The sequence below is a fragment of the Scyliorhinus torazame genome, chromosome 6, assembly GCF_047496885.1.
Source record: "Scyliorhinus torazame isolate Kashiwa2021f chromosome 6, sScyTor2.1, whole genome shotgun sequence".
In the NCBI taxonomy this organism is placed as follows: Eukaryota; Metazoa; Chordata; class Chondrichthyes; order Carcharhiniformes; family Scyliorhinidae; genus Scyliorhinus; species Scyliorhinus torazame.
This window is the reverse complement of record NC_092712.1, coordinates 73814765-73828933: the sequence shown is the minus strand read 5'-3', so window position 1 is coordinate 73828933 and position 14169 is coordinate 73814765. Positions and strand designations below refer to the sequence as shown.

General features: G+C 48.9%; 1 protein-coding gene and 1 long non-coding RNA gene across 10 annotated transcripts in view; one reads left to right on the top strand and one right to left on the bottom strand.

Moving 5' to 3' along the window:
- The window catches only part of LOC140424843 (uncharacterized), a 98936-nt gene extending 95217 nt beyond the window's left edge, over nucleotides 1-3719 (top strand). For 3 of the 4 annotated variants that reach the window (XR_011947707.1, XR_011947704.1, XR_011947705.1), the window contains one exon: nucleotides 3404-3719. This is a non-coding gene — a long non-coding RNA (uncharacterized lncRNA). Of the gene's footprint in view, nucleotides 1-3154 lie in introns of all 4 variants that reach the window. The other variant, XR_011947706.1, reaches the window with a different exon arrangement.
- Nucleotides 1-14169, bottom strand: part of pard3aa (par-3 family cell polarity regulator alpha, a) — a 1126646-nt gene that overhangs the window by 637318 nt on the left and 475159 nt on the right. The gene's annotated exons all lie outside the window — the stretch shown is intronic.

Below are 14169 nucleotides of genomic sequence, written 5' to 3'. Positions count from 1 at the left end.
ACCTAACCTGCACATCTTTGGACTGCATGAGGAAACCAGAGTATCTGGAAGAAACACACGCAGACACGTGGAGAAATGTGCTAACTCCACACAGACAGTCACCAGAGGTCGGGATTGAACCCAGGTCCTTGGCACTGTGATGCTGCAACACTAGCCATGCGCCACCATGCCGCTTTCTCCAACGGGTGCACATGTGAACAGGTCAGCTGCCGATGCAGTTGTGGAGTTTTCCATTTCCCAAGCTAGCTGAACCACATAAAACTTTGTTTCTCCTCTGCCCAAGCTGCTCTGTACTCCAGGATCAGCCTGAAATGCAAAGATAACCTCCAGCTTCTTTTCAAACCGGTTAAATCTCTTTACTTTGCTCCCTGTACTCTCAACTCTTGTCACGCTCACTCTATATAGACTCGTGGATTTGTGGAGAATGGGCAATTTATTTTTAGAACAAAATGGAATAGGGAAGTCAGGTGTACTTTTCTTTCCTGTCAAGATACATGGAACTACACAAGGCACTGGAGCTAGCCTACATATTTAAGGAAGATATTAAAATGCAAACCAACTTTTGAAACACCTTACTGGGAAGTCATTAAAGTGCAACAGACCATTCCTGTGGATTAATGGCTGCATTTATCCAAAAACATAGATAGACTCGGAGACAAGTTTAACGTCGGAATGGGATTCCAAAGAATGGATGTGAAAAAATCCTATTCTATCGCAACAAATGGTGAATGGGTGAATTTGGACCCGATTGTGCGCCAATAATCAGGTCATCACCCAATGCATTGTTGGAACAAGTCAGAGGGCATGTTCCAGACCAGCAAGGGAAAAGGACCCTGCTTAAGATCCATCAGATGGTAAAGAATTCAGGCATTTCCATAGAATTCCGACAGTGCAGAAGCGGGCTATTCAACCCATGGAGTCTATATCGACCCACCAAAAAAGCACCCACCCTGACACTAAGGGGCAATTTAGCAGGACCAATCCACCTAACCTCCACATCTTAGATCTTTGTATCTGTAATCTATATATTTGAAGAACCAAAACAGGTTTTTGCTACAGGGTTTAGATTGCACCTCGCTTAGAATGCAGCCAGAGAAACCTGCTACTGGAAGCAGTAAAAAACTGCAAATTTATCTTTTATTTTTTATAATCTTTATTGTCACAAGTAGGCTTACATTAACACTGCAATGAAGTTACTGTGAAAAACCCCTAGAGGCCACATTCCGGCGCCTGTTCGGGTTCAGAGAGAGAGCATTCAGAGTGTCCAAATGACCTAACAGCACGTCTTTAGGGACTTGTGGGAGGAAACCGGAGCACCCAGAGGAAACCCACGCAGACACAGGGAGAACGTGCAGACTCCACTTATACAAATAAGAATAGTGAAGACAACATGGAAGTTTTTTATCCCTTAAGTTCTTAGAACTCCTTGAGCATGGTCTTTTCTCTTCTTCATTTCTGAAATGATATTGAACTGTGTTCAGAAGAACCATAACCCAGAAACCATGGTAACACTGCCAACAGAGATTCCAATTTTCCAACTTTTATCCCCATTATTCCAGAATCCCTTTTTTTGGAAATAGTCCAAATTCACCACTTTCATAGGCTTAGGGTGTGAGTCATATTGTGTCACCTCATTTCTGTAACTCGAGTCACATAGACTAAAGACAAATATCCATTCCCTGTCCCTAGGACTCCAGAGTCAACGTTCCACTGCGAACAACTGAAACATTTCCTTCAGATACTGAGCAGTCACAAAGTTACATCCTCTTGTCAATAATGCACTTATCGAGGGCAGCACGTTGGCGCAGTGGTAGCACTGCAGTCTCACGGCGCCGAGGTCCCAGGTTCGATCCCGCTCTGGGTCACTGTCCGTGTGGAGTTTGCACATTCTCCACGTGTTTGCGTGGGTTTCGCCCCCACAACCCAAAGATGAGCAAAGTAGGTGGATTGAACACGCTAAATTGCCCCTTAATTGGAAAAAATGAATTGGGTACTCTAAATTTATTTTTAAAAATAATGCACTTATCATAAACATTCACATGAACACACTAGAACACATTCCTACAAATACAAAAACCATCAAAATTAAATGTTAAAAACACTTCCCATCATAATCACAGAATAATATAGTGAAGAGGCCCTTCAGCCCATCAAGTCTGCACCGACGCATGAAAAACACCTGACCTGTCTACCAAATCCCATCTGCCAGCAATTGGCCCATATCCTTGAATGTCATGACGTACCAAGTACTCATCCAGGTACTTTTTAAAAAGGACCACCTCTACCACCCTCCCAGGTAATGCATTCCAGACCGTCACCACCCTCTTGGCAAAAATGTTTTTCCTCAAATCCCCCTTAAACCTCTTGCCCCGCACCTTGACCTTGTGCCCCCTCATAACTGACCATTCAACGAAGGGGAGCAGCTGCTCCCTCTCCACCCTGTTCGCGTGTCTCAAAATCTTGTACAGCTCGATCAAGTTGCCCCTCAGTCTTTTCTGCTCCAGTGAAAACAACCCAAGCTTATCCAACCTCTCTTCATAACCTAAATGCTCCATTCCAGGAAACATTCTAGCGCATCCTCCCCAGCCCCCTGCAGTGCAATCACAACTTTCCTTTAATGTGGCGACCAGAATTGCATATAGTATTCCAGCTGTGGCCTCACAAAAGTTCTATACAACTCCAACATGACCTTCCTGCTTTTGTAATCTATGCCTCAATTGATTGATAATGTGCCATGGTGGGTGGGCAATCTGTTGCTCGTTGCCCTTTGACCCACTGCTCACCTTCGTTCAGCCATTCTAACATCTTCATGGGCTACTGCCAACACCTTTCTTAGCCTTAATCACCCCCATTTACATTCCTTTCATCTTTCTGTCCTCGACATCTTTGTCAATCTCCACCTCTCACTGGCCGCCTATCCAGCCCCACCTGCTCCACGCTTTTCCCCCCTTCCCCACCTGACAACAGACTAAGTCTGAGCCTATTTTCAGTTCTCTCCAGCTTTGACTAAGTCATCCAGACTCGAAATGTTGGCTCCCTTCTCTCTCCACGGATGCTGTCAGGCCTGCTGTGATTGTCCAGTATTTTCTATTTTTGTTAAAAAAATTCAAACTCAATTGTTTAAGAAGTGGCTAACTTAAAAATTATTTTGCAGACCAACAGAAAACCCTAAAAATTCATAGTATTATCACAACTGCTTCTACGTCACTGGACCCAAATGCAAATGAATGATCATGTGATTTGCAAGTTCTGCACTGTAAATTCTATGAAAAGTGCCTGCCTTGCCCAACAATCCAGGAAGATGCTTTATAGGCCGATAAGGGTAAAATGACAATGTTGAACAATGCTGTACAGCCTATTGTGGGCAAGTTTTTGATGCTGAGGTCGCATTTGTTTCTTTCAGATGCTGTAATGTTGTTAGAGATGTGGATAAAACCCCTTCATCTAATGATATTTTTCTCTAATGAGCTAGCAAAGTAAATGGTGCAGCAGCTTCTGTCATGCTCGACATGTTCGAGGTCTCATGTACCTCTTTTATGGAGATCCGAATTACTCGTTACTGCTTATGACATTCTCCATAAAGAATGTGAAGAAAGACAAGATACTGTTTGGCTGTACTTGGAAACAGAACATCTGACTAAATTCAGACATAAATCCATCAGCATCTGTAAACAATTCAATCTCTAACGAGTAATTAAATTCAAGGAGTAATTTTAAAACGCTTACGCCAAGTGTATGAGATACATTATTTGGGGATAAAAATAGTTCAAGGACATATTTTCCCAAATCCTGATAAATGTTCCAACTGAAAAGAACCAGATCCAAGGGAAGAACACAGACAAAGACTCCAAAAAAAAAGGTGCAATTTCCCTCCATTTTCCCTCGGATGCTTTCTTTCCACACTGTTTAACGTTAAGTTGAAGAAGGAACTTGCATCTCTTTCAATGTAATTGTTAACTAAGTTAACATAACATACAGGTTTGTTATTTTTGCATCTAATGTGAATACTTGACATTAAATTTCATCCATGATTCTAACTCCTCCCCCTCCTCCCCCCCCCCCACCATCCAACAACCCCCATCCATGTTGACGATTGTTTTGCACATTTTTATTATGCAAAATTTTGCATTTAACAGCTGTTTATTTTATTCTCCTTTTTAGCTGGGAGACCACATTGGTCTATTTCCAATAACCTTAAAATGGTTAACAACGTGCCTCACAAATATCCTTCCTCGGTCACTCAAAGCAACAACTGGTATTTATATAGTGCCTTTAATTTAATAAATGTATTAACACACTTCTCAGAGGCATTAAAAAACTAAATGAGAAAACAGTGGGGTGGTGGAGATGTCACTGAACTACTATATCCAAACTCCCAATCTCATTCCCTGGAAACACGAGTTTAAATCCCACTCCAGCAGTTCATGGAATTTAATTTCAGCTAGTAAACCTGGAATATAAAGTTCACTGTTATATTTTAAATAATGACTTATCTAAAATATATATTACTCTTGAATCCATCAGGATGATAAAGTGACCGATAGTCTTCTTGTTGAAAGATGATCTATTTAATGAGTAATAAAGTAATAAACTGGGGGTCCTTTTACTCAATACTAAACTAACAATAAAGAAATAAAGTACAATATAGATAACTATATAACTGTACACTATTATAACAAACTGGTTCTAACTTCTCGTACTCTAGCTATTCTATGTCTTGCTTGTTCACTGTTCTGAATCACAGCATTATATTCTGCATCTTCATCTGACATGGAAAAGGCAGGAATCCAGTTCTTTTTTAAAAAATATATTTTATTCAAAATTTTTGGCCAACCATGACAGTACATTGTGTATCCTTTACACAGTAATATAACAATATAAATAACAATGGCCAGTTTTAAGCAAGAAATAAATAATATATGAACAACATCGAAATTAAAAAACCAAAACTAAATGGCAACTGCCTTGTCTCAAATAAATACTCTCCAAAAATACAATTTAGCAGTCCAATATACAATTACCTATAACAACAACCTATACATATTATACATCTACACTAACATCCCTGAGAGTCCTTCTGGTTCCTCCCCCCCCCGGGTTGCTGCTGCTGTCTTCTATGAAAATTGTGTTACTCCTGCTCTTTGCCATGTTCCAAATCCCCCATCCATTCTTCCCGGAGCAAACCTATGGTTATTTCTTATCGGGGACCACACCGAGGTTCCCGTCTTACCCCTATGCCGTCTCCACTGCCCCCAGATTTTCAGAGTAGCCACCACCACCGGTCTTGTGGTGTATTTCTTCGCTGAGAACGGCAACGGCGCCGTCACCATAGCTTGTAGGCTAGTCCCCCTGCAGGACGCCCTCTCCAATCTCTTCCACGCCGCTCCCTCCTCTTCTCCCATCCACTTACATACCATTGAGATATTGGCGGCCCAGTAGTACTCACTTAGGCTCGGTAGTGCCAGCCCCCCGCTATCCCTACTACGCTGCAGAAATCCCTTCCTCACTCTCGGGGTCTTCCCGGCCCACACAAAACTCATGATATTCTTCTCAATCCTTTTGAAAAAAAGCCTTCGTGATCACCACCGGGAGGCACTGAAACACAAAAAGGAACCTCGGGAGGACCACCATTTTAATCGCCTGCACCCTCCCTGCCAGTGACAGGGATACCATGTCCCATCTCTTGAAGTCCTCCTCCATCTGTTCCACCAACCGCGTCAAATTTAACCTATGCAATGTACCCCAATTCTTGGCTATCTGGATCCCCAAGTAGCAAAAGTCCCTTGTTACCTTCCTCAGCGGTATGTCCTCTATTTCTCTGCTCTGCCCCCCTGGATGCACCACAAACAACTCACTTTTCCCCATGTTCAGTTTATATCCTGAAAATTCTCCAAACTCCCCAAGTATCCGCATTATCTCTGGCATCCCCTCCGCCGGGTCCGCCACATACAACAACAAATCGTCCGCATACAGAGATACCCGGTGTTCTTCTCCTCCCCTGAGTACTCCCCTCCACTTCCTGGAACCCCTCAGTGCTATTGCCAGGGGCTCAATCGCCAGTGCAAACAATAATGGGGACAGAGGACATCCCTGCCTCGTCCCTCTATGGAGCCGAACATATGCAGACCCCCGTCCATTCGTGACCACGCTCGCCATCGGGGCCCTATACAGCAGCTGTACCCATCTAATGTACTCCTCTCCAAAGCCAAATCTCCTCAACACCTCCCACAAATAATCCCACTCCACTCTATCAAATGCTTTCTCGGCATCCATCGCCACCACTATCTCCGCTTCCCCCTCTGGTGGGGGCATCATCATTACCCCTAGCAGCCTCCGTATATTCGTATTCAGCTGTCTCCCCTTCACAAACCCAGTTTGGTCCTCATGGACCACCCCCGGGACACAATCCTCTATCCTCATTGCCATTACCTTGGCCAGAATCTTAGCGTCTACATTCAGGAGGGAAATAGGCCTATAGGACCCGCATTGCAGCGGGTCTTTTTCTTTCTTTAGGAGAAGCAATATCGTTGCCTCTGACATAGTCGGGGGCAGCTGTCCCCTTTCCCTCGCCTCATTAAAGGTTCTCATCAGTAGCGGGGCGAGCAAGTCCACGTATTTCCTGTAAAATTCAACTGGGAATCCATCCGGTCCCGGAGCCTTCCCCGCCTGCATGCTCCTAATTCCTTTCACTACTTCCTCCATTTCGATCTGTGCTCCCAGTCCCACCCTCTCCTGTTCCTCCACCTTAGGAAATTCCAGCTGGTCCAGAAAACACATCATTCTCTCCTTCCCATCCGGGGGCTGAGCTTCATATAACCTTTCATAGAATGCCTTGAACACTCCACTCACTCTCTCCGCTCCCCGCTCCATCTCTCCCTCCTCATCCCTCACTCGCCCTATTTCCTTCGCTGCTCCCTTTTCCTCAATTGGTGGGCCAGCAACCTGCTCGCCTTCTCCCCATATTCGTATTGTACACCCTGTGCCTTCCTCCACTGTGCCTTCCTCCACTGTGCCTCTGCAGTATCCGTAGTCAGCAAATCAAATTCTACATGTAGCCTTTGCCTTTTCCTGTACAGTTCCTCCTCCGGTGCCTCCGCATATTGCCTGTCCACCCTCAGAAGTTCTTGCAGCAACGCTCCCGTTCCCTACTCTCCTGCTTTCCTTTATGTGCCCTGATTGATATCAGCTCCCCTCTAACCACTGCCTTCAGCGCCTCCCAGACCACTCCCACCTGGACCTCCCCATTATCATTGAGTTCCAAGTACTTTTCAATACACCCACTCACCCTTAGACACAACCCCTCATCCGCCATTAGTCCCATGTCCATTCTCCAGGGTGGACGCCATTCATTTTCCTCCCCTATCTCCAAGTCCACCCAATGTGGAGCGTGATCCGAAATAGCTATGGCCGTATACTCCGCCCCCCTCACCTTCGGGATCAGCGCCCTTACAAAACAAAAAAGTCTATTCGCGAATAAACTTTGTGGACATAGGAGAAAAACGAAAACTCCTTACTCCTAGGTCTACGAAATCTCCATGGGTCTACTCCTCCCCATCTGCTCCATAAAGTCTTTAAGCACCTTGGCTGCTGCCGGCCTCCTTCCAGTCCTGGACCTCGATCTGTCCAGCCCTGGTTCCAGCACCGTGTTAAAATCTCCACCAATTACCAACTTCCCCACCTCTAGGTCCGGAATACGTCCTAACATGCGCCTCATAAAGTTGGCATCATCCCAGTTCGGGGCATATACGTTCACTAAGACCACCGCCTCCCCCTGTAATTTGCCACTCACCATCACGTATCTGCCCCCACTATCTGCCACTATGGTCTTTGCCTCAAACATTACCCGCTTCCCCACTAGTATAGCCACCCCCCTGTTTTTCGCATCTAGCCCCGAATGAAATACCTGCCCCACCCATCCTTTGCGTAGTCTAACCTGGTCTATCAGTTTCAAATGCGACTCCTGTAACATAACCACATCTGCCTTAAGTTTCTTTAGGTGTGCGAGTACCCGTGCCCTCTTTATCGGCCCGTTCAGACCTCTCACATTCCACGTGATCAGCCGGGTTGGGGGGCTCTTGACCCCCCCCCCCCCCACCCACCCCTTGTCGATTAGCCATCCCCTTTTACCCAGCTCCTCACCCGGTTCCCACGCAGCTGTGTCCCCCCCCAGGCGGTGCCCCCCGCCCCGCCCACCCCACCCCATACCAGCTCCCCCTTCTCCCCAGCAGCAGCAACCCAGTAAATCCCACCCCCCCCCCCGCTAGCGTAGTTACACCCCCCATGTTGCTCCCGGAAGTCAGCAAACTCTGGCCGACCTCGGCTTCCCCCCGTGACCTCGGCTCGCACCGTGCGACGCCCCCTCCTTCCTGCTTCCCTATTCCCGCCATAATTATCATAGCGCGGGAACAAAGCCCGCGCTTCCCTTTTGGCCCCGCCCCCAAAGGCCAATGCCCCCAACTCCTCCACCTCCCTTCCTCCCTCCCCCACAACCTGTGGAAGAGAGAAAAGTTACCAGGTCGCAGGATTAACAACATAAAAATGATCTCTCCCCTCTTTTTCCCCCCTCTTCGCCCCACCACTTTGTCTCGAACGTTCTTTTTTAATAACCCACTCATTCCAATTTCTCTTCAACAATAAATGTCCACGCCTCATCCGCCGTTTCAAAGTAGTGGTGCTTCCCTTGATATGTGACCCACAGTCTTGCCGGCTGCAGCATTCCAAATTTAATCTTCTTTTTATGAAGCACCGCCTTGGCCCGATTAAAGCTCGCCCTCCTTCTCGCCACCTCCGTACTCCAGTCTTGATATACGCGGATCACCGCGTTCTCCCATCTACTGCTCCGAGTTTTCTTTGCCCATCTTAGGACCGTCTCTCTGTTCTTAAAACGGAGGAATCTCACCACTATGGCTCCAAGAATTTCTCCAGCCCTCGGTCTTCGCGCCATAACTCGATAGGCTCCCTCCACCTCCAGCGGACCCGTCGGGGCCTCCGATCCCATCAACGAGTGCAGCATCCTGCTCACATATGCCCCGACGTCCGCCCCTTCTGTACCTTCAGGAAGACCAAGAATCCTTAAATTCTTCCTCCTCGCATTATTCTCCAGCACCTCCAGCCTTTCCACACATCTTTTGTGTTGTGCCTCGTGCATCTCCGTCTTCACCACCAGGCCCTGTGTATCGTCCTCGTTCTCGGCAGCCTTTGCCTTCACGACCCGAAGCTCCCGCTCCTGGGTCTTTTGCTCATCTTTTAGCCCTTCAATCGTCTGTAATATCGGGGCCAACAGCTCCTTCTTCATCTCCTTTTTAAGCTCTTCCACGCAGCGTTTCAAAAACTCGTGTTGTTCAGGGCCCCATATTAAACTGCCACCTTCCGACGCCATCTTGGTTTTTGCTTGCCTTCCTTGCCGCTGCTCTAAAGGATCCACTGCAATCCGGCCACTTTCCTCTCCTTTTTCCATCCGTATCCAGGGGGGATTCCCTTCTGGTTTACCGCACAGTGCTTTTAGCCGTTAAAATTGCCGTTGGGGCTCTTATTAAGAGCCCAAAAGTCCGTTCCACCGGGAGCTGCCGAAACGTGCGACTTAGCTGGTCATCGCCGCACCCGGAAGTCGGGAATCCAGTTCTTATAGTATCTGACTGTGAGACATCTAGTATTGAGATGACTACTACATTTACTTACATTGATCATGTATGTTGATGTCTGAATATCACGACATTCACCTCAGTGACGGTAACCATGAGACCACCGTTGATTGTTGTAAAAGTCTAACCGGTGTTCTACTGGAGTAAAAGTTGAATTCCCGCTCGGGTCACTGTCTGTGCGAAGTCTGCACGTTCTCCCAGTGTTGCATGGGTTTCCTCCAGGTGCTCCGGTTTCCTCCCACAAGTCACGAAAGACGCGCTGTTCGGTAATTTGGACACTGAATTTTCCCTCTGGTGCCAGAATGTGTCGACAAGGGGCATTTCCCAGTGACTTCATTGCAGTGTTAATGCAAGTCCACTTGTGACACTAAAGATCATTAACGAGGGGTCAGTGTTGAAAAATTAAGACAGATGAGAAGAATTATTTTCTTTCAAAGAGTAGTGAATCTCTGGAACAATCTTCCTTAAAAGGCAGTGAAAGGGGGCAGCACAGTGGTGCAATTGTTAGCACTGCTGCCTCATGGTGCCGAGGACCCAGGTGCGATCCCGGTCTCAGGTCACTGTCCGTGTGGAATTTGCACATTCTCCCTGTGTCTGCGTCTCACCCCCATAACCCAAAAGATGTGCAGGGTAGGTGGATTGGCCACGTTAAATTGCCTCTAATTGGGGAAAAAGGAATTAGGTAATCTAAAAGGCAGTGGAAGCAGATTCTCTGAATATTTTTACGGCAGAGCTGGATAAGATTCTTGATTAACAAAGGGGTTGAAAGGTTATCGGGGGAGCCGGCAGGAATGTGGGCTTGAAGTTACCATCAGGTCAGCCACGATTTTATTAAACGATGGACCAGGCTCGAGCGGCCTACTCCTGCTCCTAATTCTCATGTTCGTATGGTTCACTCACGGCCCTGATATTTACTTATGTGGCTTGGTGTAACTTTCATTTCTTTCATGGGATGTGGGCGTCACTGGCATGGCCAATATCTTTTGTCCATCCCTAATTACATTCGAACTGAGTGACTTTCAAGGCCACTCCAAAGGGCAGTTAAAGGTCAACCACCATGCAGTCGCTCTGATTTCACATGTAGGCTAGACAATAGAGGATGGCAGATTTCCATCCCTAAATTACATCAGTAAACCAGATGGGTTTTTGCAACGTTTAGATCATAGAATTTACAATGCAGAAGGAGGCCATTCGGCCCATCGAGTCTGCACAGGCACTTGGAAAGAGCACCCTACCCAAGCCCACACCTCCACCCTATCCCCATAACTCAGTAACCCCACCCAACACTAAGGGCAATTTAGCATGGCCAATCCACCTAACCTGCACATCTTTGGACTGAGGGAGGATACTCCGCGGAGCACCCGGAGGAAACCCATGCACACACTGGGAGAACGTGCAGACTCCGCACAGACAGTGGCCCAATCCTGGGAACCTGCGACCCTGGAGATGTGAAGCAATTGTGCGAACCACTATGCTACCGTTTGATGACTGTTTATGGCACCATGACTGAACGGTCTTTCAATTTCAGATTTTTATTCCTTAAATTCCACAAGCTACCAAGAGATTCGAACCCACGTCCCTTGAGCAATAGCCTGAGCCTTGATTTCTTCTTTTTCTTTGTAGGCAGTCGAAAATTACTTGTTTCGACACTAAAAATTAGTTCTCAGGTGAGTGAGAGGTCCGAAGCACTATCTACAGTCTCTGTCACAGGTGGGGTCGGTGATGGTTGGATGAGTAGGTGGGTGGGGTGCCCAGGTTGCCATAGGCTTCTTTTGCTGGAGAAGCTTGAGTTCAGTTTGCTCAAGGCAATGAAACTCTATGCGTTCAGCTCCCCCCCCCCCCAGATGCTTTTCCTCTACTTTGAATGGTCTTGGGCCAGAGATTCCCAGATGTTGGTAGAGATGTTGCATCTTTGCAAGGGGGCCATGTACAAGAGTCGGTGCTGCTCTCTGCATTTCGCTTGTAGTTCCAAATGGTGAAGATCACATCCTTTCCGACGGTTAAGTGTGCAGAATCTGCATTTGACTCTGGGAGGAGCTCTTCAGCCACCGGGAAAAGGCGTTTAAGGAGGACTCTTGCGATGAGCTTCCCCGAGGCCAACAGTAGGGAACTTCCTCTGCAGTAGTCGGACGTGTCACTTTCTTAAAGATGGTCGTGATTACGGCGTCACGCCATGAGAAACCTGTGGCCCGCTGTTCATCCCTTGCTGTGAATGACCCCGCTGTTCCTCTCTCACCGTCAATGACCCCGCTGCTCCTCTCTCACCGTTAATGACCCCGCTGCTCCTCCCTCACCGTTAATGACCCCGCTGCTCCTCCCTCACCGTTAATGACCCCGCTGCTCCTCTCTCACCGTTAATGACCCCGCTGCTCCTCTCTCACCGTTAATGACCCCGCTGCTCCTCTCTCACCGTTAATGACCCCGCAACTCCTCTCTCACCGTTAATGACCCCGCTGCTCCTCCCTCACCGTTAATGACCCCGCTGCTCCTCTCTCACCGTTAATGACCCCGCTGCTCCTCCCTCACCGTTAATGACCCCGCTGCTCCTCTCTCACCGTTAATGACCCCGCTGCTCCTCCCTCACCGTTAATGACCCCGCTGCTCCTCTCTCACTGTTAATGGCCCCGCTGCTCCTCCCTCACCGTTAATGACCCCGCTGCTCCTCTCTCACTGTTAATGACCCCGCTGCTCCTCCCTCGCTGTTAATGACCCCGCTGCTCCTCCCTCAACGTTAATGACCCCGCTGCTCCTCCCTCACTGTTAATGACCCCGCTGCTCCTCCCTCACTGTTAATGACCCCGCTGCTCCTCCCTCACTGTTAATGACCCCGCTGCTCCTCTCTCACTGTTAATGACCCCGCTGCTCCTCTCTCACTGTTAATGACCCCGCTGCTCCTCCCTCACTGTTAATGACCCCGCTGCTCCTCCCTCACTGTTAATGACCCCGCTGCTCCTCCCTCACTGTTAATGACCCCGCTGCTCCTCTCTCACTGTTAATGACCCCGCTGCTCCTCCCTCACTGTTAATGACCCCGCTGCTCCTCTCTCATTGTTAATGACCCCGCTGCTCCTCCCTCACTGTTAATGACCCCGCTGCTCCTCCCTCACTGTTAATGACCCCGCTGCTCCTCTCTCACTGTTAATGACCCCGCTGCTCCTCCCTCACTGTTAATGACCCCGCTGCTCCTCTCTCACTGTTAATGACCCCGCTGCTCCTCCCTCACTGTTAATGACCCCGCTGCTCCTCCCTCACTGTTAATGACCCCGCTGCTCCTCTCTCACTGTTAATGACCCCGCTGCTCCTCTCTCACTGTTAATGACCCCGCTGCTCCTCTCTCACTGTTAATGACCCCGCTGCTCCTCTCTCATTGTTAATGACCCCGCTGCTCCTCTCTCACCGTTAATGACCCCGCTGCCCCTCTCTCACCGTTAATGACCCCGCTGCTCCTCCCTCACCGTTAATGACCCCGCTGCTCCTCTCTCACTGTTAATGGCCCCGCTGCTCCTCTCTCACCGTTAATGACCCCGCTGCTCCTCTCTCACCGTTAATGACCCCGCTGCTCCTTCCTCACCGTTAATGACCCCGTTGCTCCTCTCTCACCGTTAATGACCCCGCTGCTCCTTCCTCACTGTTAATGACCCCGCTGCTCCTCCCTCACCGTCAATGACCCCGCTGCTCCTCCCTCACCGTTAATGACCCCGCTGCTCCTCCCTCACCGTTAATGACCCCGCTGCTCCTCTCTCACCGTTAATGACCCCGCTGCTCCTCTCTCACCGTTAATGACCCCGCTGCTCCTCCCTCACTGTTAATGACCCCGCTGCTCCTCCCTCACTGTTAATGACCCCGCTGCTCCTCTCTCACTGTTAATGACCCCGCTGCTCCTCCCTCACTGTTAATGACCCCGCTGCTCCTCCCTCACTGTTAATGACCCCGCTGCTCCTCTCTCACCGTTAATGACCCCGCTGCTCCTCTCTCACTGTTAATGACCCCGCTGCTCCTCCCTCACCGTTAATGGCCCCGCTGCTCCTCTCTCACTGTTAATGGCCCCGCTGCTCCTCTCTCACTGTTAATGGCCCCGCTGCTCCTCTCTCACCGTTAATGACCCCGCTGCTCCTCTCTCACCGTTAATGACCCCGCTGCTCCTTCCTCACCGTTAATGACCCCGTTGCTCCTCTCTCACCGTTAATGACCCCGCTGCTCCTTCCTCAATGTTAATGACCCCGCTGCTCCTCTCTCACCGTTAATGACCCCGCTGCTCCTTCCTCACTGTTAATGACCCCGCTGCTCCTCCCTCACCGTCAATGACCCCGCTGCTCCTCCCTCACCGTTAATGACCCCGCTGCTCCTCCCTCACCGTTAATGACCCCGCTGCTCCTCTCTCACCGTTAATGACCCCGCTGCTCCTCTCTCACCGTTAATGACCCCGCTGCTCCTTCCTCACCGTTAATGACCCCGCTGCTCCTCCCTCACCGTTAATGACCCCGCTGCTCCTCTCTCACCGTTAATGACCCCGCTGCTCCTCTCTCACC